A 17,515-nucleotide genomic window follows, 5' to 3' on the forward strand; every position below is an offset into this window, starting at 1 on the left:
AAAATTAGGAGGGAGAAGGTTTGAGTTATGTCTGTGTTGTCTGTTCACTCAGAACAGTGTACACTTAGTGTAGGCTTTACTGAATCTGGCCCATGGTGTCAACTGATGTCCCAAAGAACTGATGGTCACTTCTATATCTTTGTAAGTAACATAGCAGTGCAGAAGGCCTAAAAGGTAATGCTTACTTTTTAGGACTGCATATTTGTATGCCTATAGTAGATAATTGTGCATCAGTACTGACATAAATACATAGATACACATGCTCTGCTGTCCGCATCATGTTTTAGATTCATAAATATTCTAAGACCACTAACTCATATGATCATTCATACCATGCCCATACCTTGTCTCAAGCCCAAACTCCTTTTTACAGGATGGCCATAGCAGTTAATCCTAGAGCATATTGGTACTGTTAAGCAGTGCTTTTTTTGTAAACAAACAGGTGGTGCTATGTATATGTTGCATTTGGGCCAACCCCCCCCCCACACACACACACACACACACACACACACACACACACACACACAAAGCCATTCCAGTGTCCCATTATTTGGTTATTTCTCCCCAGTTGCCATAAACACTGCTCAAAACTATTATTGTGCATACTGTTTTACTTCTACAATGATTACAGATATTTGCATTTAATTTAAAACTTTTATTTCAAATTTTTCAGCACAAACACTGATAGACATTTGCCAAACAAAGCAATATGGTCTCACAATGAAAACATACTTAGCATTAAAACTTCTGTGACTTTGAAACTCACATTCATTGAAACAGCATTGAAACCCACATTCAAAGAAAATGCATCTGGCCAGTGGCAAATTACGTTTACCTTTGGGTTGTTTTCAAATCATAGACCCCTTACACACATTTTTAGAACCATGCAAAATTTCTTTGATTCACCTTCCTGATTGTATTAAATTATAATTAAATTATATCCCTTGTATAATACAACACCACTTGTTAGAGTGTGTTTTTAATTTATAGCCAGTAAGCAAAGAAACAAAACACATGAACCAATAATGCCAAAACTGCCCAATTCAGAACATTTCAACCGTAAAAGGCCACTCAAACTTCTGTCATTACAACCCACCAATATCAGTCAATATGCACAGTCTCTGTAGAAGTAAGTCATTTGAATAATTCCATATTAAAGATATCTGACTGTAACTAATGAAAAGGTTGCTGCTAGCAAAAAAACTTTATATTTAAGTATTTCATCTACAAATTCACTGCCTGCTGCTGTTGAAGAATAAATTGCCTATGTTACATTAAAAATGATAAGCTGGTAATATTGCAATAGGGAATGGATGGCAAACTGAAACAGGTTCATGGTTACTAGGCATCTTATCCAAAGGAGGACATACTCAGGACTGCAGCACCCCACCCTCTTAAAATCCAACACAGTATCAGCAATCCATCTATATGCTGTGGGAATTGAACCCACAACCTTCTGCATCAAAAAAAAGTATGCTACCTGCTGTGCTACTAAGACTGCTTTAAAACTCTAAACACAGAACAATGATACGATTTGATAAGCAAAACAGTTCCATATTTTGGGTAGAGGATTCGGGCTCTTGTTTACTGTAACTAAGGTAAAGGGCTTGAGGCTAAGCAAATTACTAACAACCTGCTAACCCTAACTAGGGCATTTCACTGTCTCACACACACACTTCCACCTTTTAATGCAAGAAATCTGGACAAAGTCGAAAATAAATAGGAACAGATTATACATATCTCTCTCATGAACTTAGAAAATTGCTAGAATAACAGGATTTGTGTTAGTATGCATTTTCTAAAGGATATGAAGTCTAAATATATGTCATTATTTAGCAACTTCAGTCTTTTTATGAGGAAAAAACAAAAATATGGGACAAAAATATGGACAATCTGCAAAAACCTGGGCAGTTGAGTGATATGCTACCTATCTCTTACACACACACACACACACACACACACACACACACACACACACACACACACACACACACACACACACACACACTCTCACACACACACTCTCACACACACACACACACACACACACACACACACACACACACACACACACACACACACCATACCTCTCAATCTCTTAGCACAAGAAGTCTGGGCAAAGCCTTTCATAATAGGTTCATAGGTTGGTACTAGGCTATCAGCCCTAGGGCCTATACAAGCCTAGCCATAACAATTTCCTGGATACTTCTTCCCAAAATATTTACTTCCCTGGACCCCTGTCTAGCAGGGCCACTGACATGATCCCTGGGGTGAATTTCCTATCTCTTATCCAATTGACAAGGTTCCTTTTGGAGAGGGCCAAGGAAGCATTCTGCTTGACATGTATGGGCAGTCTATTCCAGAGTATGGGGAGTCTCTAGGTCAGGAATCTATCCCTCCAGCATGTTTTGTTCATTGTGATGACAAGGTTTAGATCCCTGGAGCGTGTGGCTCTGAGGGATTGGGATTTCTTTAAGTGGATCATGTCCACCAGCTCAGGGTTTGATATGGCCTTGTATGTTAAGCAGAGATCACCTCTGAGTAGGCGACATGCCACAAAGTATAGCTGGAGTTTTTTTTATATGGTCAGCATAGGGTCTATATTAGAACATCGATGTTTCAGAACATTGAATGTTCTAATATCAAACTCTATTCTGCGAAAGCTGAAATAGCGAAGCTGCAGAAAACCAAATTTTTTCCCAGGGAAAGAATTTGGTTGTCCGCTTCTGTCGCTTCGCTATTTTCAGCACTGTGGTGGAACGTTACAGGTCGGGTTCAGGTAAGTGTGCGATTGTGTGGATGTGAGGGTTAGGGTGGGTTAGGTGAGTTATGGTTAGGGCACGGGTCAGGTAAGTGTGCGATTGTGTGGACGTGAAGGTTAGGGTGAGGTAAGTGAGTTAGGGTTAGGGCGTGGGTGAGGTGAGTGTGCGATAGTAACAGATGTTAGGGTTTGGGTTAAGGTAAGTGGATAGTTAGTGGTGTATGTACAGTTTTGTGTAGGGTTAGATGTAAGATTTTAGGTGTATGTGTGTGGATTGCTGTTTGTTTGGTGCGCTTGTGTTGTGTGTGTGTGTTTTGGAACAGCAAATTCTTTCCCTAGGAAAAAATTCACTGTTCTGAATGTTCGATGTTGTCAGCATTCACTGAATTGGGTTCGATATTAGAACATTCGAAGTTCTGATACTTCGATGTTCTAATATAGACCCTCAGCATAGGGCATAGGACAAAGGCCCAAAACTAAGGACACATTTTAAATATTGCTCTTATAAATTCAGAAAGTTGCTAGAATAACAGGATGTGTGTTAGAATGCATTTTCTAAAATATATGAAGTCTGAAACTAAACTCAGATGCATACCATTAGTTATTAACTTTAATCCTTAGATCATCCTGCTGATTTCTCATAAAAAAAAAAAAAAAAAAATTTTATGAGGAACAGACCAAAAATATAAGGTAAAACTTTGGACATTCTCTGAAAATCAATACAGTTGAGAGGTATTACAAACACATAAACCCCTGCCTCCCTCTTAGACCCTCTCCCACACCTCTCAACCTTTTAGAGCAAGAAATCTGGACAAAGTCACACATAATGGGGGGGGGGGCAAATGTCCAAAAATAGGGACACCTTTCAAATATTGCTCTTACAAACTTAGAAAGTTGATAGAACAACAAGTTTTGCATTAGTATGAACTTTCTGAAGGATAAGAAGTCTAAAGCTCAAATGTCTGCCATTATTTGCTGTCTTAATCCTCAATGATTTGCCAGGGATTGCCAGAAAAATACAGTTTTATGAGAAACAGACCACGGATGTGAGACTAAAATCTTGACATTCTGTGAAAATCTGGACATTTCACTAAAACAAAAACAAGTGCAGAATAAAATGAAAAAAATGCTTCACACTTATTAAAATAGCTAAGTGACTGTAAGTGCAATAAAAAAATGCACATTCCTGCATCTTTCATGGGCAATGGAGTCAAAACACCACTTTAGTTGATTTTCAGCTTACACACAGGAGGGCAGCTTCCAACAGTTTTAGAATGAAGACAGCAATGATACCCGACTCCATGCAACATAAAATAAACAGGAAAAGGGAAGGACCAATGAAAGCGAGCTAAAGCCCCAATTAACAGCTCTTAGTTTCCAAGAACTGCAGCAATTACCCTCCTGTCACCACTATTTGTTCTAGATGACTCACACTCCTGGACAAAACTGGCTGCTTTCTGGTAACTTTGAAAATGAGACTAAAACATAGCAAAAATGAGCAAACCACTTAGCAAGCATAAAAATACTTCTACTAACAGCTATATTCAGCAGTAACTTTGAATCTTTCATAAACATATGCAGAAAAAACATCAAAGGAACACTTTGAACTTGTTAAAATATCTAGATGACTGTACATGCAGTAGATTAAATGTGCTTTCCTGCTTTTTGATGCAAAATCGAGACAAAATGAGACTTTACTTCATTTTAAGCTTGGGCATGAGCACAGCTTCCAGCAGTCTTAGAATAAAGACCTGTTTAATTTAAATTCAATACTATGTACTGATGATTTATTCCCCTATAACACAGATTCACTTCCACCACTCATTGCTTCTTACCTTTGCACACACAGGCTTAAGTGCAGGCATTTGTTTTGTTCATTTCAAAAGTACTAGAAATAACCCTTTCAAATCTGTAATCTTTGGACATTATGTCGCACTTGAAGAAAACTCCAAGCTAGTCCAGTCTAGGATTAACACCTGTCCCACTTTGCAAGGGACAGTCCCTCTTTGGGCAGTTGCATCCTGCAAAGAAATCGAAAAAATGGCAAATGTCCTGAGATTTTAGGACAAACATATTTCCTATATTTTATGTAATAGTTGCATAAAACAGTTATTCTGTATCTGAAACACTGAAATGTGATAAGAAACAGAATAAGTACCTAAAATGCTACAAGAATAAGCTTTTATTTAGGCCAAAAACTGAAGTTCTGTCCTGTGTACTGGCTGTGGTTATGTTTTTGCCCTGCAAAAGCTGGTGTTTGTGCCAAAAATGTCCCACTTTGGGCATTTGAAAAGGTGGCAACCCTAGTCCAGTCACATACAGGCCCAGAGCAACCTAAGTTTGATGACTTTCTCAAAATGTTTTACAAAAGGAATTGCATACTGCCACAACTGATCCTGCCTCAAAGAGCTTCTTAAGTTGATGCTTGCACAGATAAACATATACTGGATACTAAATTCCAGGACAAACTATATGCAACTGTCATGATAATATAGTGGAAGCCAATAGAAAAAGGTCGAGCTGTTCATTAGTAAGTGCAATGAGTAAAAAGTGAGAAAAAAGTCTAAAAGGCTTTGTATAAAAGAATATGTCAAATGCTAGTACTGTAGGTCAAGTGGCATGGCAGTGGCATATTATAAACCAACTGACCGGTGTATAGTTGCATCAATTCTCAACAGAGACCATCAGCTGTATAAAGGAATGCCAACCTTTCATTATGGTATCTCATGAGGGCAGCAAACAGGAAGTGGATAAACACCCAGGAACTAGATATATATGACCAAAATAAAAATATATTTTCCTGTAAGTAATCATGCAGTGTGAGTATGTATATATATATATATATATATATATATATATATATATATATATATATAAAAATGTGTGTGTGTGTATATGCGTATACATTTTATGATAGACATGGCTTGTCAGGGCAGTGTCAGTATGTACGTGCATGTTTGAAAGAATACTACCACCAGTTTTATCTGTGGGCACACAGCATTTAGACCCTCCGAGTTTCTAGGTCCAGCTGTATAACGGGATTTTGATACTGGTTCAGTAAAGGGCCCACATACTCAACCTCTGCCCTAGGTGAGACACACACACACACACACAGACACAGACACACACACACACACACACACACACACACACACACACACACACACACACACACACACACACACACACACACACACACACACACACACACACACACACTCCTCTTAAAAACAAACACACATGCACACCTACCACTCACTTGTCCGGTCACTGTCCACAGTCCGAATATCTTTAGGAATTCAAATTCCACACGCACAGACCAGGAAGATGTAAACGATCGGCCGCATATCACACAGACGCAGAAGGTCTTCTGTGTCTGTGCAACCCGACCTGATGCAAAGGACGTTCTTAAAGAACAACTCCCTTAAAAAAGAAAGTTGTTTTTTTTTTTTTTTTTTTTTAAGAAACAGGGCAGCAGAGTAGAAAGTATGCTGTACTGGCCCAAAAAAAGCCCTGCTGTTAAGGAAAGGACTTTTAGTGATGCAGTGAGTTGAATTAGGGTTAAGGTCAGCATACATGAGTATGGTGGACAAGGAATCTACTAGCAACACTTTTGTTAAGTTTCACTGATCTTCATCAGTCAACTAAGATATATCTAAAGGAAAGAGAAAACAGATCATTTTTTAAATAGTACAGTATATTTGCTGCTTTCTAAATCTAAGTAGAATCTGTTAAGTCTGTGGCTTGAATGTTATCAGCAATGTATGAACATTTCAAAATAAGCCTCTGTGGTTTTAAGGGACATTGTCCGAGAACATTTTTTATACAATCTATCAGGTTGTATAACAACCAAACAGATAAACTGAAATTTTGAAGCTGTTCCTAAGACCCAAAAATATAAAAACACTAACCTAGAGACAAAATAAGTCTCATATTGCCCTTGAATTGAGAATAGCTAAGTGTTCATCCAAAGGTGAGGGAAAGAGTTTGATATGTAACATATGTCACTGTACTCCATATCATAAAGACTTCTTTGGGCAGACCTATGCCTGGCCTACAGAGCAATCCAAGACCCAAACCTAATGAACTTGTTGCCTATCCATAAATCAAATGGGAGTAGGGCTACCCATTCCAGTGACCTAAATATGGTCTGTCACTTAAATAGGACATGCTGAAAGGACAGATTTATATCCCAGCAACTGCTGTGTCTTTGGAACAGGCTACCAATTCATGTGAAACAGAGCACCTGTATGACTGACACTGTTCAAGAGAAACCTGGATGAGTGAATGGGGCACCATAAATTCTTACCAGGTATAGTGCCCACAACCCTCCTGGACATGGGCAGTCATCACTAAATACAATCTTGGGTATTTGACTAGCATTTCTATGGTATTACATTGGGATGAAATAGCTAGGCTTAAAATGGCATTCGGGTTGCTAGCCTGGTAATCACCTATGATCCTATTTCTTCCCAAAAGACTGCCACCAACTAGAAAGGGTAGAAATTAAAAAAAATAATACTTCAGATCCAGTCTCTAGTGTTACTTCATCACATTAACTGAGTTTATGGCGGCATAGGGGCTCTCAAATTCAGTTACGTCCTTAAACATAATATAACACCAGCCAAAATGTTCACATTAGAAACAATAATTATTCTCTTCTTCTAGCTACTAGACAGGTAATAAAACAGATTTGATGTCTTTCTATATATGCCTTTAAGTCATTGTTACCCCATGCTGGGAGTTCAGAGCTAGGTCTTAAGGTAGATTATCCAGATTGAATTTTCAATAAAACTAGGTTGCAAGTCACCCCCCCCCCCCAACTGTCTGCTATTTAGTTGCTGGATGGAACACTAATATTACCCAATGAGTACACTGCCAGTTTTTAATATACACCTCTAAATAAACAGAAAATAATTGTATTTAAATCCTGCTGCAGCTAATAGGTCACTTTTAGCAGGAACACAATTCTTATACAACTGTTTGTTAAATCTATACGTTTTGTATAGTCATCTGCTTCTTGAACTAACTTTTGTAACATATTCTTGCATATGTACATGTGTATGTGTTTTTAGCATACGCTTGCTTCTTTAAACTTGTTTTGTTCATTTCTTATGTGAGCCTATTCACCCAGGCTGTGGCTGGAAATCTTCCATTGAGATCAGTGCATTATCCAAGTAAACAAATATAAATAAACATCTACCCAGTATAACCATATTAAAATCAGAATGAAATTAAGCAGTCAAGTATTACTTTGTAGGATGGCTTGTACTTCAAATAGTGTTTACATAACTTTCACAGCTCACATCAGACATTCAGGAAGCTTCATTGTGCACAACTGTTGTATGCTTTGTTCTCTTTCTGGGTGAACACCAGTTGCTGCCATTAGTTCTAGACCTCAACATCAGTTACCAGACCTAAGTAGTCCCTGATGGGTATACGGTACAAAAAATGTTGAAATTTAACCTCATACTGAGGACAACATAGATGTTCTTTTTATAGTATATCTCATTTGTTTTTCTGCAGCTTACTAAAAAGTAAGGCCTCTGCTTCTAGCTTGCACCAAAGCTTTGCATGTCATCAACATGTTGCCATCACATGAATGCTCCCCTCTGAGACTCTATTGCCTCTCACCATCCATCAAGGATAATGTTTACTTTTTTGCTGAAAGCAAACAATTGTCCATCAGGACTGATGCAAGAAAGGTGTTGGAAGTATGTGAAGATACTTGTGTGAGTTTACGGAAATGTCTAAGGATGCCTACTTACATTCAATGAAAAAAAAAACAATTCCAAGTCAGTTCCAGTGAGGCAGTGAGATGGAGTCCTGAATATGGCACAGGCTATTGGAGTTTGATTAGCTGTTGTTGCTGTAAAAGGAAAACACACCAAAGGCCAGCAAATACAGTTCCAAATTTGTTTATTGATGATAAAAAAGGGCATATAAATGCACCAATATAAATTCTGTTAATAACAGATAACAGAATTTATATTGGTGCATTTATATGCCCTTTTTTCATCATTAATAAACAAATTTGGAACTGTATTTGCTGGCCTTTGGTGTGTTTTCAATATTGGTTTGGCCATGCATGTCGTACGTGTGGGGTGTGGTGTTTTGGGTTGCTGTAAAAGGCCCTGGCAGGGGATAATAGGTGTGCCTATCCTGGCTGGGATGGCAGGATGCTGCAGGGTCAAAGTCTGACACAAATTTTCTGAGGAGGGGAGAATTGTATAGAGCATCCTGATGGGTGGACTTTAAGTAGTGGCTGTATGTCTCTGTTATTAACATGCGTGAAGTGAAATAAGGGAATGTATGGTGGTTTTGGTCCATTGCGGGGATTGAGAAGAGGGGTGGAGTGCTAGGAAGATTGTCAAATTCTGAGAAAATCAGACAGAGAATTTCAAAACATTATTTGCCGGGGCAATTTGTCTGTCCCTTCCTGAAAGTCAGTTGACTTCTTTCCAGAACTGCTTAGGAGTGGAGCAGTGAGTTTTGATCGGGTTTCATAAATGTAGTTATATTTTGCTTAACAGCCTGCTTTGCAAGGTTTCTGAATTGAGTTAAGTGTTGAGATTAGACATGTGCGCACCAAGCTCTCTCTCTCTCTCAATTGTAGTTTTAAGTTAGTTGGTAATTCAGTCATTTGTTTTAGTTTTGAATAAATGAAAGAAGTCTAAAAGTGATATGTTTTGATGGGATTTTGTGTGTGGGGGATATAGGAAGAATTTAACTAGGCAGTGACCACTAAAGGAAGGTGAGTGTATGGTCCATAGGTGTTTACTAGGCTAATAACCACAAGGGCCTTTTAAGCATAGCCATGCATCCCAAATTTCTGACAGGTTCTGATATCTTTGATATCATTTACAGGTTGCCTGTGTCTTTAGAGCAGGTATTTCTGGTGCTGCTTATTTTGTGGATATGCAGGAGACCCATCAGAGTCGGGTCTGACAATGCCCTGTATGCCAGGCATTGATCTCCCCTCAAAAGCCTGTAGGAGACAGAATACAGGGATAGGGCCTTGAGATGGTTTACATAGAACATTTTACTTATGCCCTGTATTCTTTTAATGAGGAGCCTTTGTGGACGGTCCAGTTATTGGATATGCCTGGCTAGGTATATACCAAAGGGGGCACTGTACTCAATGACAGGTGATGTTGATATTAGAACAGGGTGGTCTGGAATAATTAGATCATGTATTCAGTGGGTATACTTATCTCACTCTAAAAACTAACTAAAGTACTAATGCCAGGGCCTTGATAGATTTTGCCTGTCAAGCCCAGTAAAAAATTTTAAAAGTAGGCCCAATCTTATTTTCTGCTCTGGGAGTGCATTAACTTTGTACCCATTGTACATAACCTAGCAAGAAAGTTGGGGAAGTGTGACTTCCGATACTGATTGCAAAACATCTACTTAAGCATCTGCTAATTAAAGCAGTATCTCTCTTACCATTCTGCATACACCTGGATTGTCCAACTTAGGCTGTCCTGCAGAATTTATTATAACTTCACAATGTTCTTACCTGACTTATCAAGGATAAATTCAGATAAGTGGAGGATAAAAGTGCTTAAGTTTCCATTGTTAATTTAAGAATCAATAGAACTCTTTTTCCATTTTGCAAGCTTAAGACTTTAAAATGTTACTATCTGAAAATAAGTGACAAATTGACATGTGTAAAAAAAAATAAACCTAATAGTTGTTTATGTTGAAAAAAATTACAGTGCAAAGGTACTCGCCCTTTAAGCTTGTGCTTCATAACATCCATGGAAGTACAGAAATATCTGTATCATAAACGCGCACGCACACACAAAAAAAATGTTATATATATATATATATATATATATATGTGTGTGTGTGTGTGTGTACATATGTATATATATATATATATATATATATATATATATATATATATATATAGGTTATCCCTGTACTGACAACATACTTCGGTATATTTTCCATTTAGACAAGTAGTACAATTTTTGCTCCACTTCCATAAGAGTGCAGGGCACAATTGCAGTTCTTGTGTACTGCACTATTATGAGATGTTAATGGTTTAGCAAGTTGCATTTTAAGGGTTATGGTGCATTGAAGGGGTGCTGTATTTGTGCGATGCTGCATTGTGCAGTGTTAGTGTGTGTTTTTGCAGTCACAGTGTAGTGCAAGTAAGACATTTTTCCCTTAATGCACTGTTGTGCAATCTCAGCATATATAAAGTTACAAGGGTGCAGAGGCCTTGCTCCCCTTGTAAAAAAACATAATATTACCATTTTCAATATTTTAGGAGTTGATATCATTTTGTTTCAATACAATAGCCCCAAGTATACACACACACACACACACACACACACACACACACACACACACACACACACACACACACAAACACACAAACGTAGTTGCATGCCCTTATGGGTCACTTAACTGCTGACAGTACCATACTTTAAAAAGTAGAATAATCAGGAAAATTATTGTCAGTTTCTGGGGCAAGCCAGTTTTAAAATCACTCACGTGTGTATTTTTATTTCTGAAACACAAAATACAAAATACTTAATTAAAATCGCACTAAACCGCTGTAGAGTAACTACTATAAAGTTCTGAACATGCATGGTAAGTCAAATGAAAGAAACCGGCCACAGCTGTAAGTGCCTTACAGTTCTGACCATTAACAATTTGCATATTTGATGCAAGTGCCAACTAGGTTTCATACAAAAAGGTATTGTAGTTTGATGTGTATTAATGCAGACAGATAACTTGATATTTCTTGTTTAGTGGGGCCCACTATACAAATAAAAAGCAAAAATCCCTTTAATGGCAGAAATGCAAAACCGTATGTGTATGCCTACCAAAGTGTGAGAAATGTGGATCACAGGCAATTTGAGTTCTTCTGGATTACTTGTAGTGTTGGTTTTGAATAGTTTTCAAATACATACCACATTTTCATAAAACAAAAATTGCCTTCATCTCAACATGAATAACTGAAAACTATAATTAAATAATGATTAATTTATTTTGTGAGTCAGAGGTCTAAAGTCTCAAAGACAGTGTTAAGTTTGCATCAGATTTTGCTGCCTTAGGCTATACACATGGTGGTATTTACCAGTAGGTTCATGACTGAGGCAACGGCATCAGATTTATTGCAGTGGACATGTATGAATTTTTACAGTTTTATTTTTAGTATTTTTCCATTTATTTCTCTCTGTAGCAACACCATAATATCAAGGATGTGAACAAATAGTCCAACATCTGTCACTGACTAAGATTTAAATGCTAGGATTGTTTCACAACGGATTAAACTCTTAAGATTAGGGAGTGAGATGTGGTAGCTTATTAATGCTATTACCATGACACTGAGAGTTACCTTACTTAAGGTGTGTGTGCCATCCTAACACTCCAGTTTTAGGGGTGTTATTAAAGTGCACTACCCCTCTTTCAAGATTAATGGTGTGACAGAAATTTCTATTCCCCCAAGTGACCACAGAGATTACTTTTTTCCCTATCCCCACAACACTAGATTCTAGATTTGAGATGATGATTCCTTAATGAACACACCTCTCAAATATACCACTACTATATCTACTGCATCATATCCTGGCAATACCAAATAGTAAACTCACGTAGAAATAAACATATGAACAGAAGACATGTATTCTGTTAATTACCTCCAAGGACTGCATCTGCCTGTACCCTTTTCCCCACACAATTCTTCAATCTGTTCCACACACCGCTGAGTTTCCCAAGAGACTGAAACTACCACACTGTCCAGAAATGCTTTCAGTGTCAGCTCACTGAAGTAACATTTATACATGCCAGTCATACAAACTATATTCGGTTACCCTTCGCCCTGCCCATTATCCCAGTTCAGTTCTATACCATCTGAGTTTCCTTGAGGATGTGCTCATAATTATCCCAGATCGCCTTTCCCTTTATTCAGCAGCCTATGCATTTCTTCATATTCTCTGTCCTCAGCTCTCCTTACCAGCTCAGGCAATGCCATGTTCCTCAGTCACAGCAACAGCCAGTTTTACAACTCTCTTCCAGTGTTGTCTTCACAAATGAACACAATGTTCCACAGAATGCCTTATGAGTGTTCTGAAGAACAGTGGGATGCCATCTACATTTCTAGATTCTACAGCTTATGTGAAAATGCTGACATACCACAGCATTCCTTTGCAATCATATCCAGAGAATCCACAGCATGAGTCAACTTTGGAGAGACTACACTACAAATACACAGCATGAGTTAACTTTGGAGAGACTACCCTACAAATCTCGTATCCCCCTAACATCTGCATTTTCAGTTTTTCCCATACCAAAAAGTGCATGGCCTAGAATTATTTTTTAACCGAACCCAACTTCTGATGCACAAAATCATGTTGAAAGCTAGTACCCCACCTTTAGTCACTGCTGCAGTTGTAGTGTGATCTGCAAAATGCTGATCTCCTCTTTAACCTTAATGTTATGCATATGACATAGAAGTCAAGATGCAGTCCTGAACTTTACGGCACTCAAGTGGTCAACAGCTTTATACTCACCAATCCCCCAACCTTCTGCCTCCTATTAAATACCCAGTATTCCTAAGAAACTCATGGCACAACATCAGTCAACAGCTTTATACTCACCACCTTCAGCATTCTGACACTGTTAGCTAGACAATTCCCTAATGAAGCTTATATGTCACCACACAACGGCTTTATACTCACCACCCTCAGCATTCTTCCGCTGTTAGCTAGACAATTCCCTAATGAAGCTTATATGTCACCACACAACAGCTTTATACTCACCACCCTCAGCATTCTGACACTGTTAGCTAGACAATTCCCTAATGAAGCTTATATGTCACCACACAACAGCTTTATACTCACCACCCTCAGCATTCCGACGCTGTTAGCTAGACAATTTCCTAATGAAGCTTATATGTCACCACACAACAGCTTTATACTCACCACCCTCAGCATTCTGACGCTATTAGCTAGACAATTCCCTAATGAAGCTTATATGTCACCACACAACAGCTTTATACTCACCACCCTCAGCATTCTGACGCTATTAGCTAGACAATTCCCTAATGAAGCTTATATGTCACCACACAACAGCTTTATACTCACCACCCTCAGCATTCTGACGCTATTAGCTAGACAATTCCCTAATGAAGCTTATATGTCACCACACAACAGCTTTATAAACACCACCCTCAGCATTCTGACGCTATTAGCTAGACAATTCCCTAATGAAGCTTATATGTCACCACACAACAGCTTTATACTCACCACCCTCAGCATTCTGACGAGATTAGCTAGACAATTCCTTAATGAAACTTATATGTCACCACACAACAGCTTTATACTCACCACCCTCAGCATTCTTTTTTTTTTTCAAAACAGGTTTATTGTTTTAACATACAAGAGAAATATCATAACAATTTTATACAAGTAATTAAAAATAGATATGATTATAACATTCAACAAAACAACTAAAGTATTTACAAAGACATCCACTACAATCAGATCAATTAATTAAACTAAAATACCATGCTATTGAAATTAGGATTTTTTTAACAAATTTTGTAAATTATCCCATACAATATAATAAGATGTTTTTCTAGTTGTTCTTGACCTAATTGTGTTTATTTCCATATGGCACACTATATTCATAACATTTTTAAATTCATTGAACGAAGGAGGTGTATCTGAAATCCAATTTCTTGTTATTATTTTCCTAGCCACTGCTAGAATAGACCATAACAAGGGAAGCTTAACCTTTTAACACTTTGAGGTACAGGTGTGTTGAATAATATAAGAGATTTAGAAATAATGAAATTATCTGTAAAAAGAGCCTGCAAAAATTCATTAATTGACTTCCAGTATTCTTTCAATTTTATACAGTCATAAAACATATGAGCCCAGTCAGCATTAATTTCTACATTACATCTCTTACATAGATTATCTTTATTATTTATTTTATTCATCATCAAAGGTGTATAAAAAGATCTATGTAAAATTTCCATGTATAAAGTCTCCAGACAATGGAAGACGTAGTTCTATAGGCAGATTCCAATATATATTGTTTATCTTGTTGATTTGGTGGGTCCCCATTAATAGAAGTGAAATAATTCCAGTATGTATCTACACTGTAAAAGTTTCTTGTCTGATAATTTTATGTATGTATGAAAGTTTACCTTTATCAGAAACTTTATGTTGTAAATTTAATATCAAGTAATCAATCAGTGTTGGAATAGATTCTTTAACTGTTACAGACATTAGATCTATTTTATTAATGAGATGTTGTCTAAAGGTCTGAACCTCTAACCAGCAAGTTTCTCTTAGATCAAATTCTTGTTTTAAGAAATCTAGATTTTAACTTTATTATCAGATATCAACTGATACCAGTACTTTAGATCATTATCTATAGCTAAATGAGTTCCTTCAGAAGTAGATGACAAAAGCATACCCTGAGTATACATTATAGGAATATAATAAAATTCCATTCCCTATACTTAGGGTGCATGAATATAAAGTTACGATAGCTAATAATAATATTTAATGGGTAACAAACCATATGTTTAGGTGTAATAGGTGAAGTACAAAATTCCTTTAGTAACCATAACATGGAGTTATTTACAATCATATTTTCATGTGTTAAGGAGATTTTCATGAAGTGCATACTAATTAGCTCCCAATAATCTTTCCATTTTGCGACATATGACTGATCTATTAATAAAGTAATAACTTTTACAATAGAAGAGATAGTATATAAATTAAAGTCTGGAAAAGAAATACCCCTTGAGACCAGCTATTAGTATGTTTCTTTAATGCAATCCTAGGTCTATTAGGTGCCCATAGGAAATTTAACATTAGTGTATTCAGTTTCTTGATAATTATTTTTGTAGGTGGAAGTATTATTGATTGTATTAAGTATAAAATCTTGGGGAATATTATCATTTTAATAATTGTAAGTCTCTCCTCCATAGTAAAAACATATTATTCCAGGTATTAAAAGATTTTGTATATTAAGAAAACAGGTATTATAATTATTATATATAATAGATTTAATATCTTTAGATAGTATTATACCTAAATAAGTTATCTGACCTGAATTTGGGTACATATTTAGTAAAATCACTAATGAGAATATTTTTCGTGTATATATAGGTAGTATTTTAGTTTTTTCTTCATTGAATATTAAACCAGAAATACTTTTAAAATTCATAATTTTATCAAATAGAGACTGCATAGAAGAATTAGATCCTGCTGATGTAATTAGAACATCATCTGCAAAAGTTGAATTTTGGATGTTGTATTTTCATCTATTTCAAAACCCTCTATGTCAGTACTGTTTCTGATCAAATTAGCCCAAGGCTCCATTACTAAAGTGAATAATAGTGGAGAAAGTGGACATCCTTGTTTTGTACCTTTAAAATGGGTATTTTTGTGAAACATATGTTCCTACCTTAATATAAGCCAATGTTCCTTTGTATAAATGCTCAATTAGATTTACAAATGCATCTGAGAAGTTTGTGCACTTCAGTAAGATAAACAGATAGTCCCAACTTACTGAATCAAATGCTGAACTTATATCAAGACTAATAAGTGTTAAATCTTTCTTTTTCCTATTTGCAAAATCAATTAATGTTAAAGTTCTTCTTATATTATCAAAAGTATTTCTATTTACAATGAAGCCTGTCTGATCTATATCTATAATGCTGGGGATGATTGTCTTCAATCTATCAGCAAAAATACTCATAAACATTTTATAATCAACATGAAGTAATGAGATGGGCCGATATGAAGTACATCTAGTTGGATCTTTATTAGGTTTTAAAATTGGCGAAATAAATGTATATTGCCAGGATGGGGGGGTTATTAACTTAGTTTGGGCCAAAATAAAAACCTTATGTATTAATGAATATGTACTTTTAGAAAGGATTTTATATATCTCTGGTATAATACCATTATTACCCGGTGCTTTGTTTGATTTAAGCTTATTTATTTGTGTAATAACCTCTGTATATGAAATACTTTTGTCCAATAGTTTAATCTGTTGTTTATTAAGCTTTTTATTCATGTTTGTGGTTATAAACTCCTTTATTTTATCTTTAGGTTCCATGTTAATGTTATTATTGTTAATTTTATGAAAGTGATTTCTAAATTCATCTAGTATTTCTGGTATACTAGAAACATTCTTCTTTTTCCTTAGAGAAAAGATTTCTTTGATATGGTTTTGTTTATTCAACCTTTTTGTTTTATTTTTAAGTCTATGTAAGTATTTGGGGCTTATTGAATAAGACAAAAACTTGTATTTCTCTAAAGTTATTTTAACTTTGTGAGTTAAAATTTCTTTGTATTTCTCATTTAGTTTGTTTATTTCTTCAATAACTTTCTTGTCCATAATATTTTCTTTATTATTATTATTTTTATAAGAGTCTAATTTACTTTGAATATCTAACAATTCCTTATCCCAAGATTTCCTTTTATTATTATACCATCTGATACTTTGTCCATATAGATATGATTTTAAGGCATCCCAAACATAGACAATGGAGACTTCAGGAGTATTATTTATGTCTAAAAAATGTTTTACTTCTGAAAGTATATATTCTTTATAGTCTTTTAGTTGAGTTAAGTATGCTGGTATCCTTTTGATCTGAACATTATGAGTATGTTTATCATGAATTCAAAAACAATTGAATTATGATCAGATATAGGACATGAAATGATTTTGGAATTAATTAAATCTGTTACCATCTGGTTAGAAATAAAG

The sequence above is a fragment of the Protopterus annectens genome, chromosome 15.part0 (genome assembly GCF_019279795.1).
Source record: "Protopterus annectens isolate FY-2018-M chromosome 15.part0, PAN1.0, whole genome shotgun sequence".
Classification (NCBI taxonomy): domain Eukaryota; kingdom Metazoa; phylum Chordata; order Ceratodontiformes; family Protopteridae; genus Protopterus; species Protopterus annectens.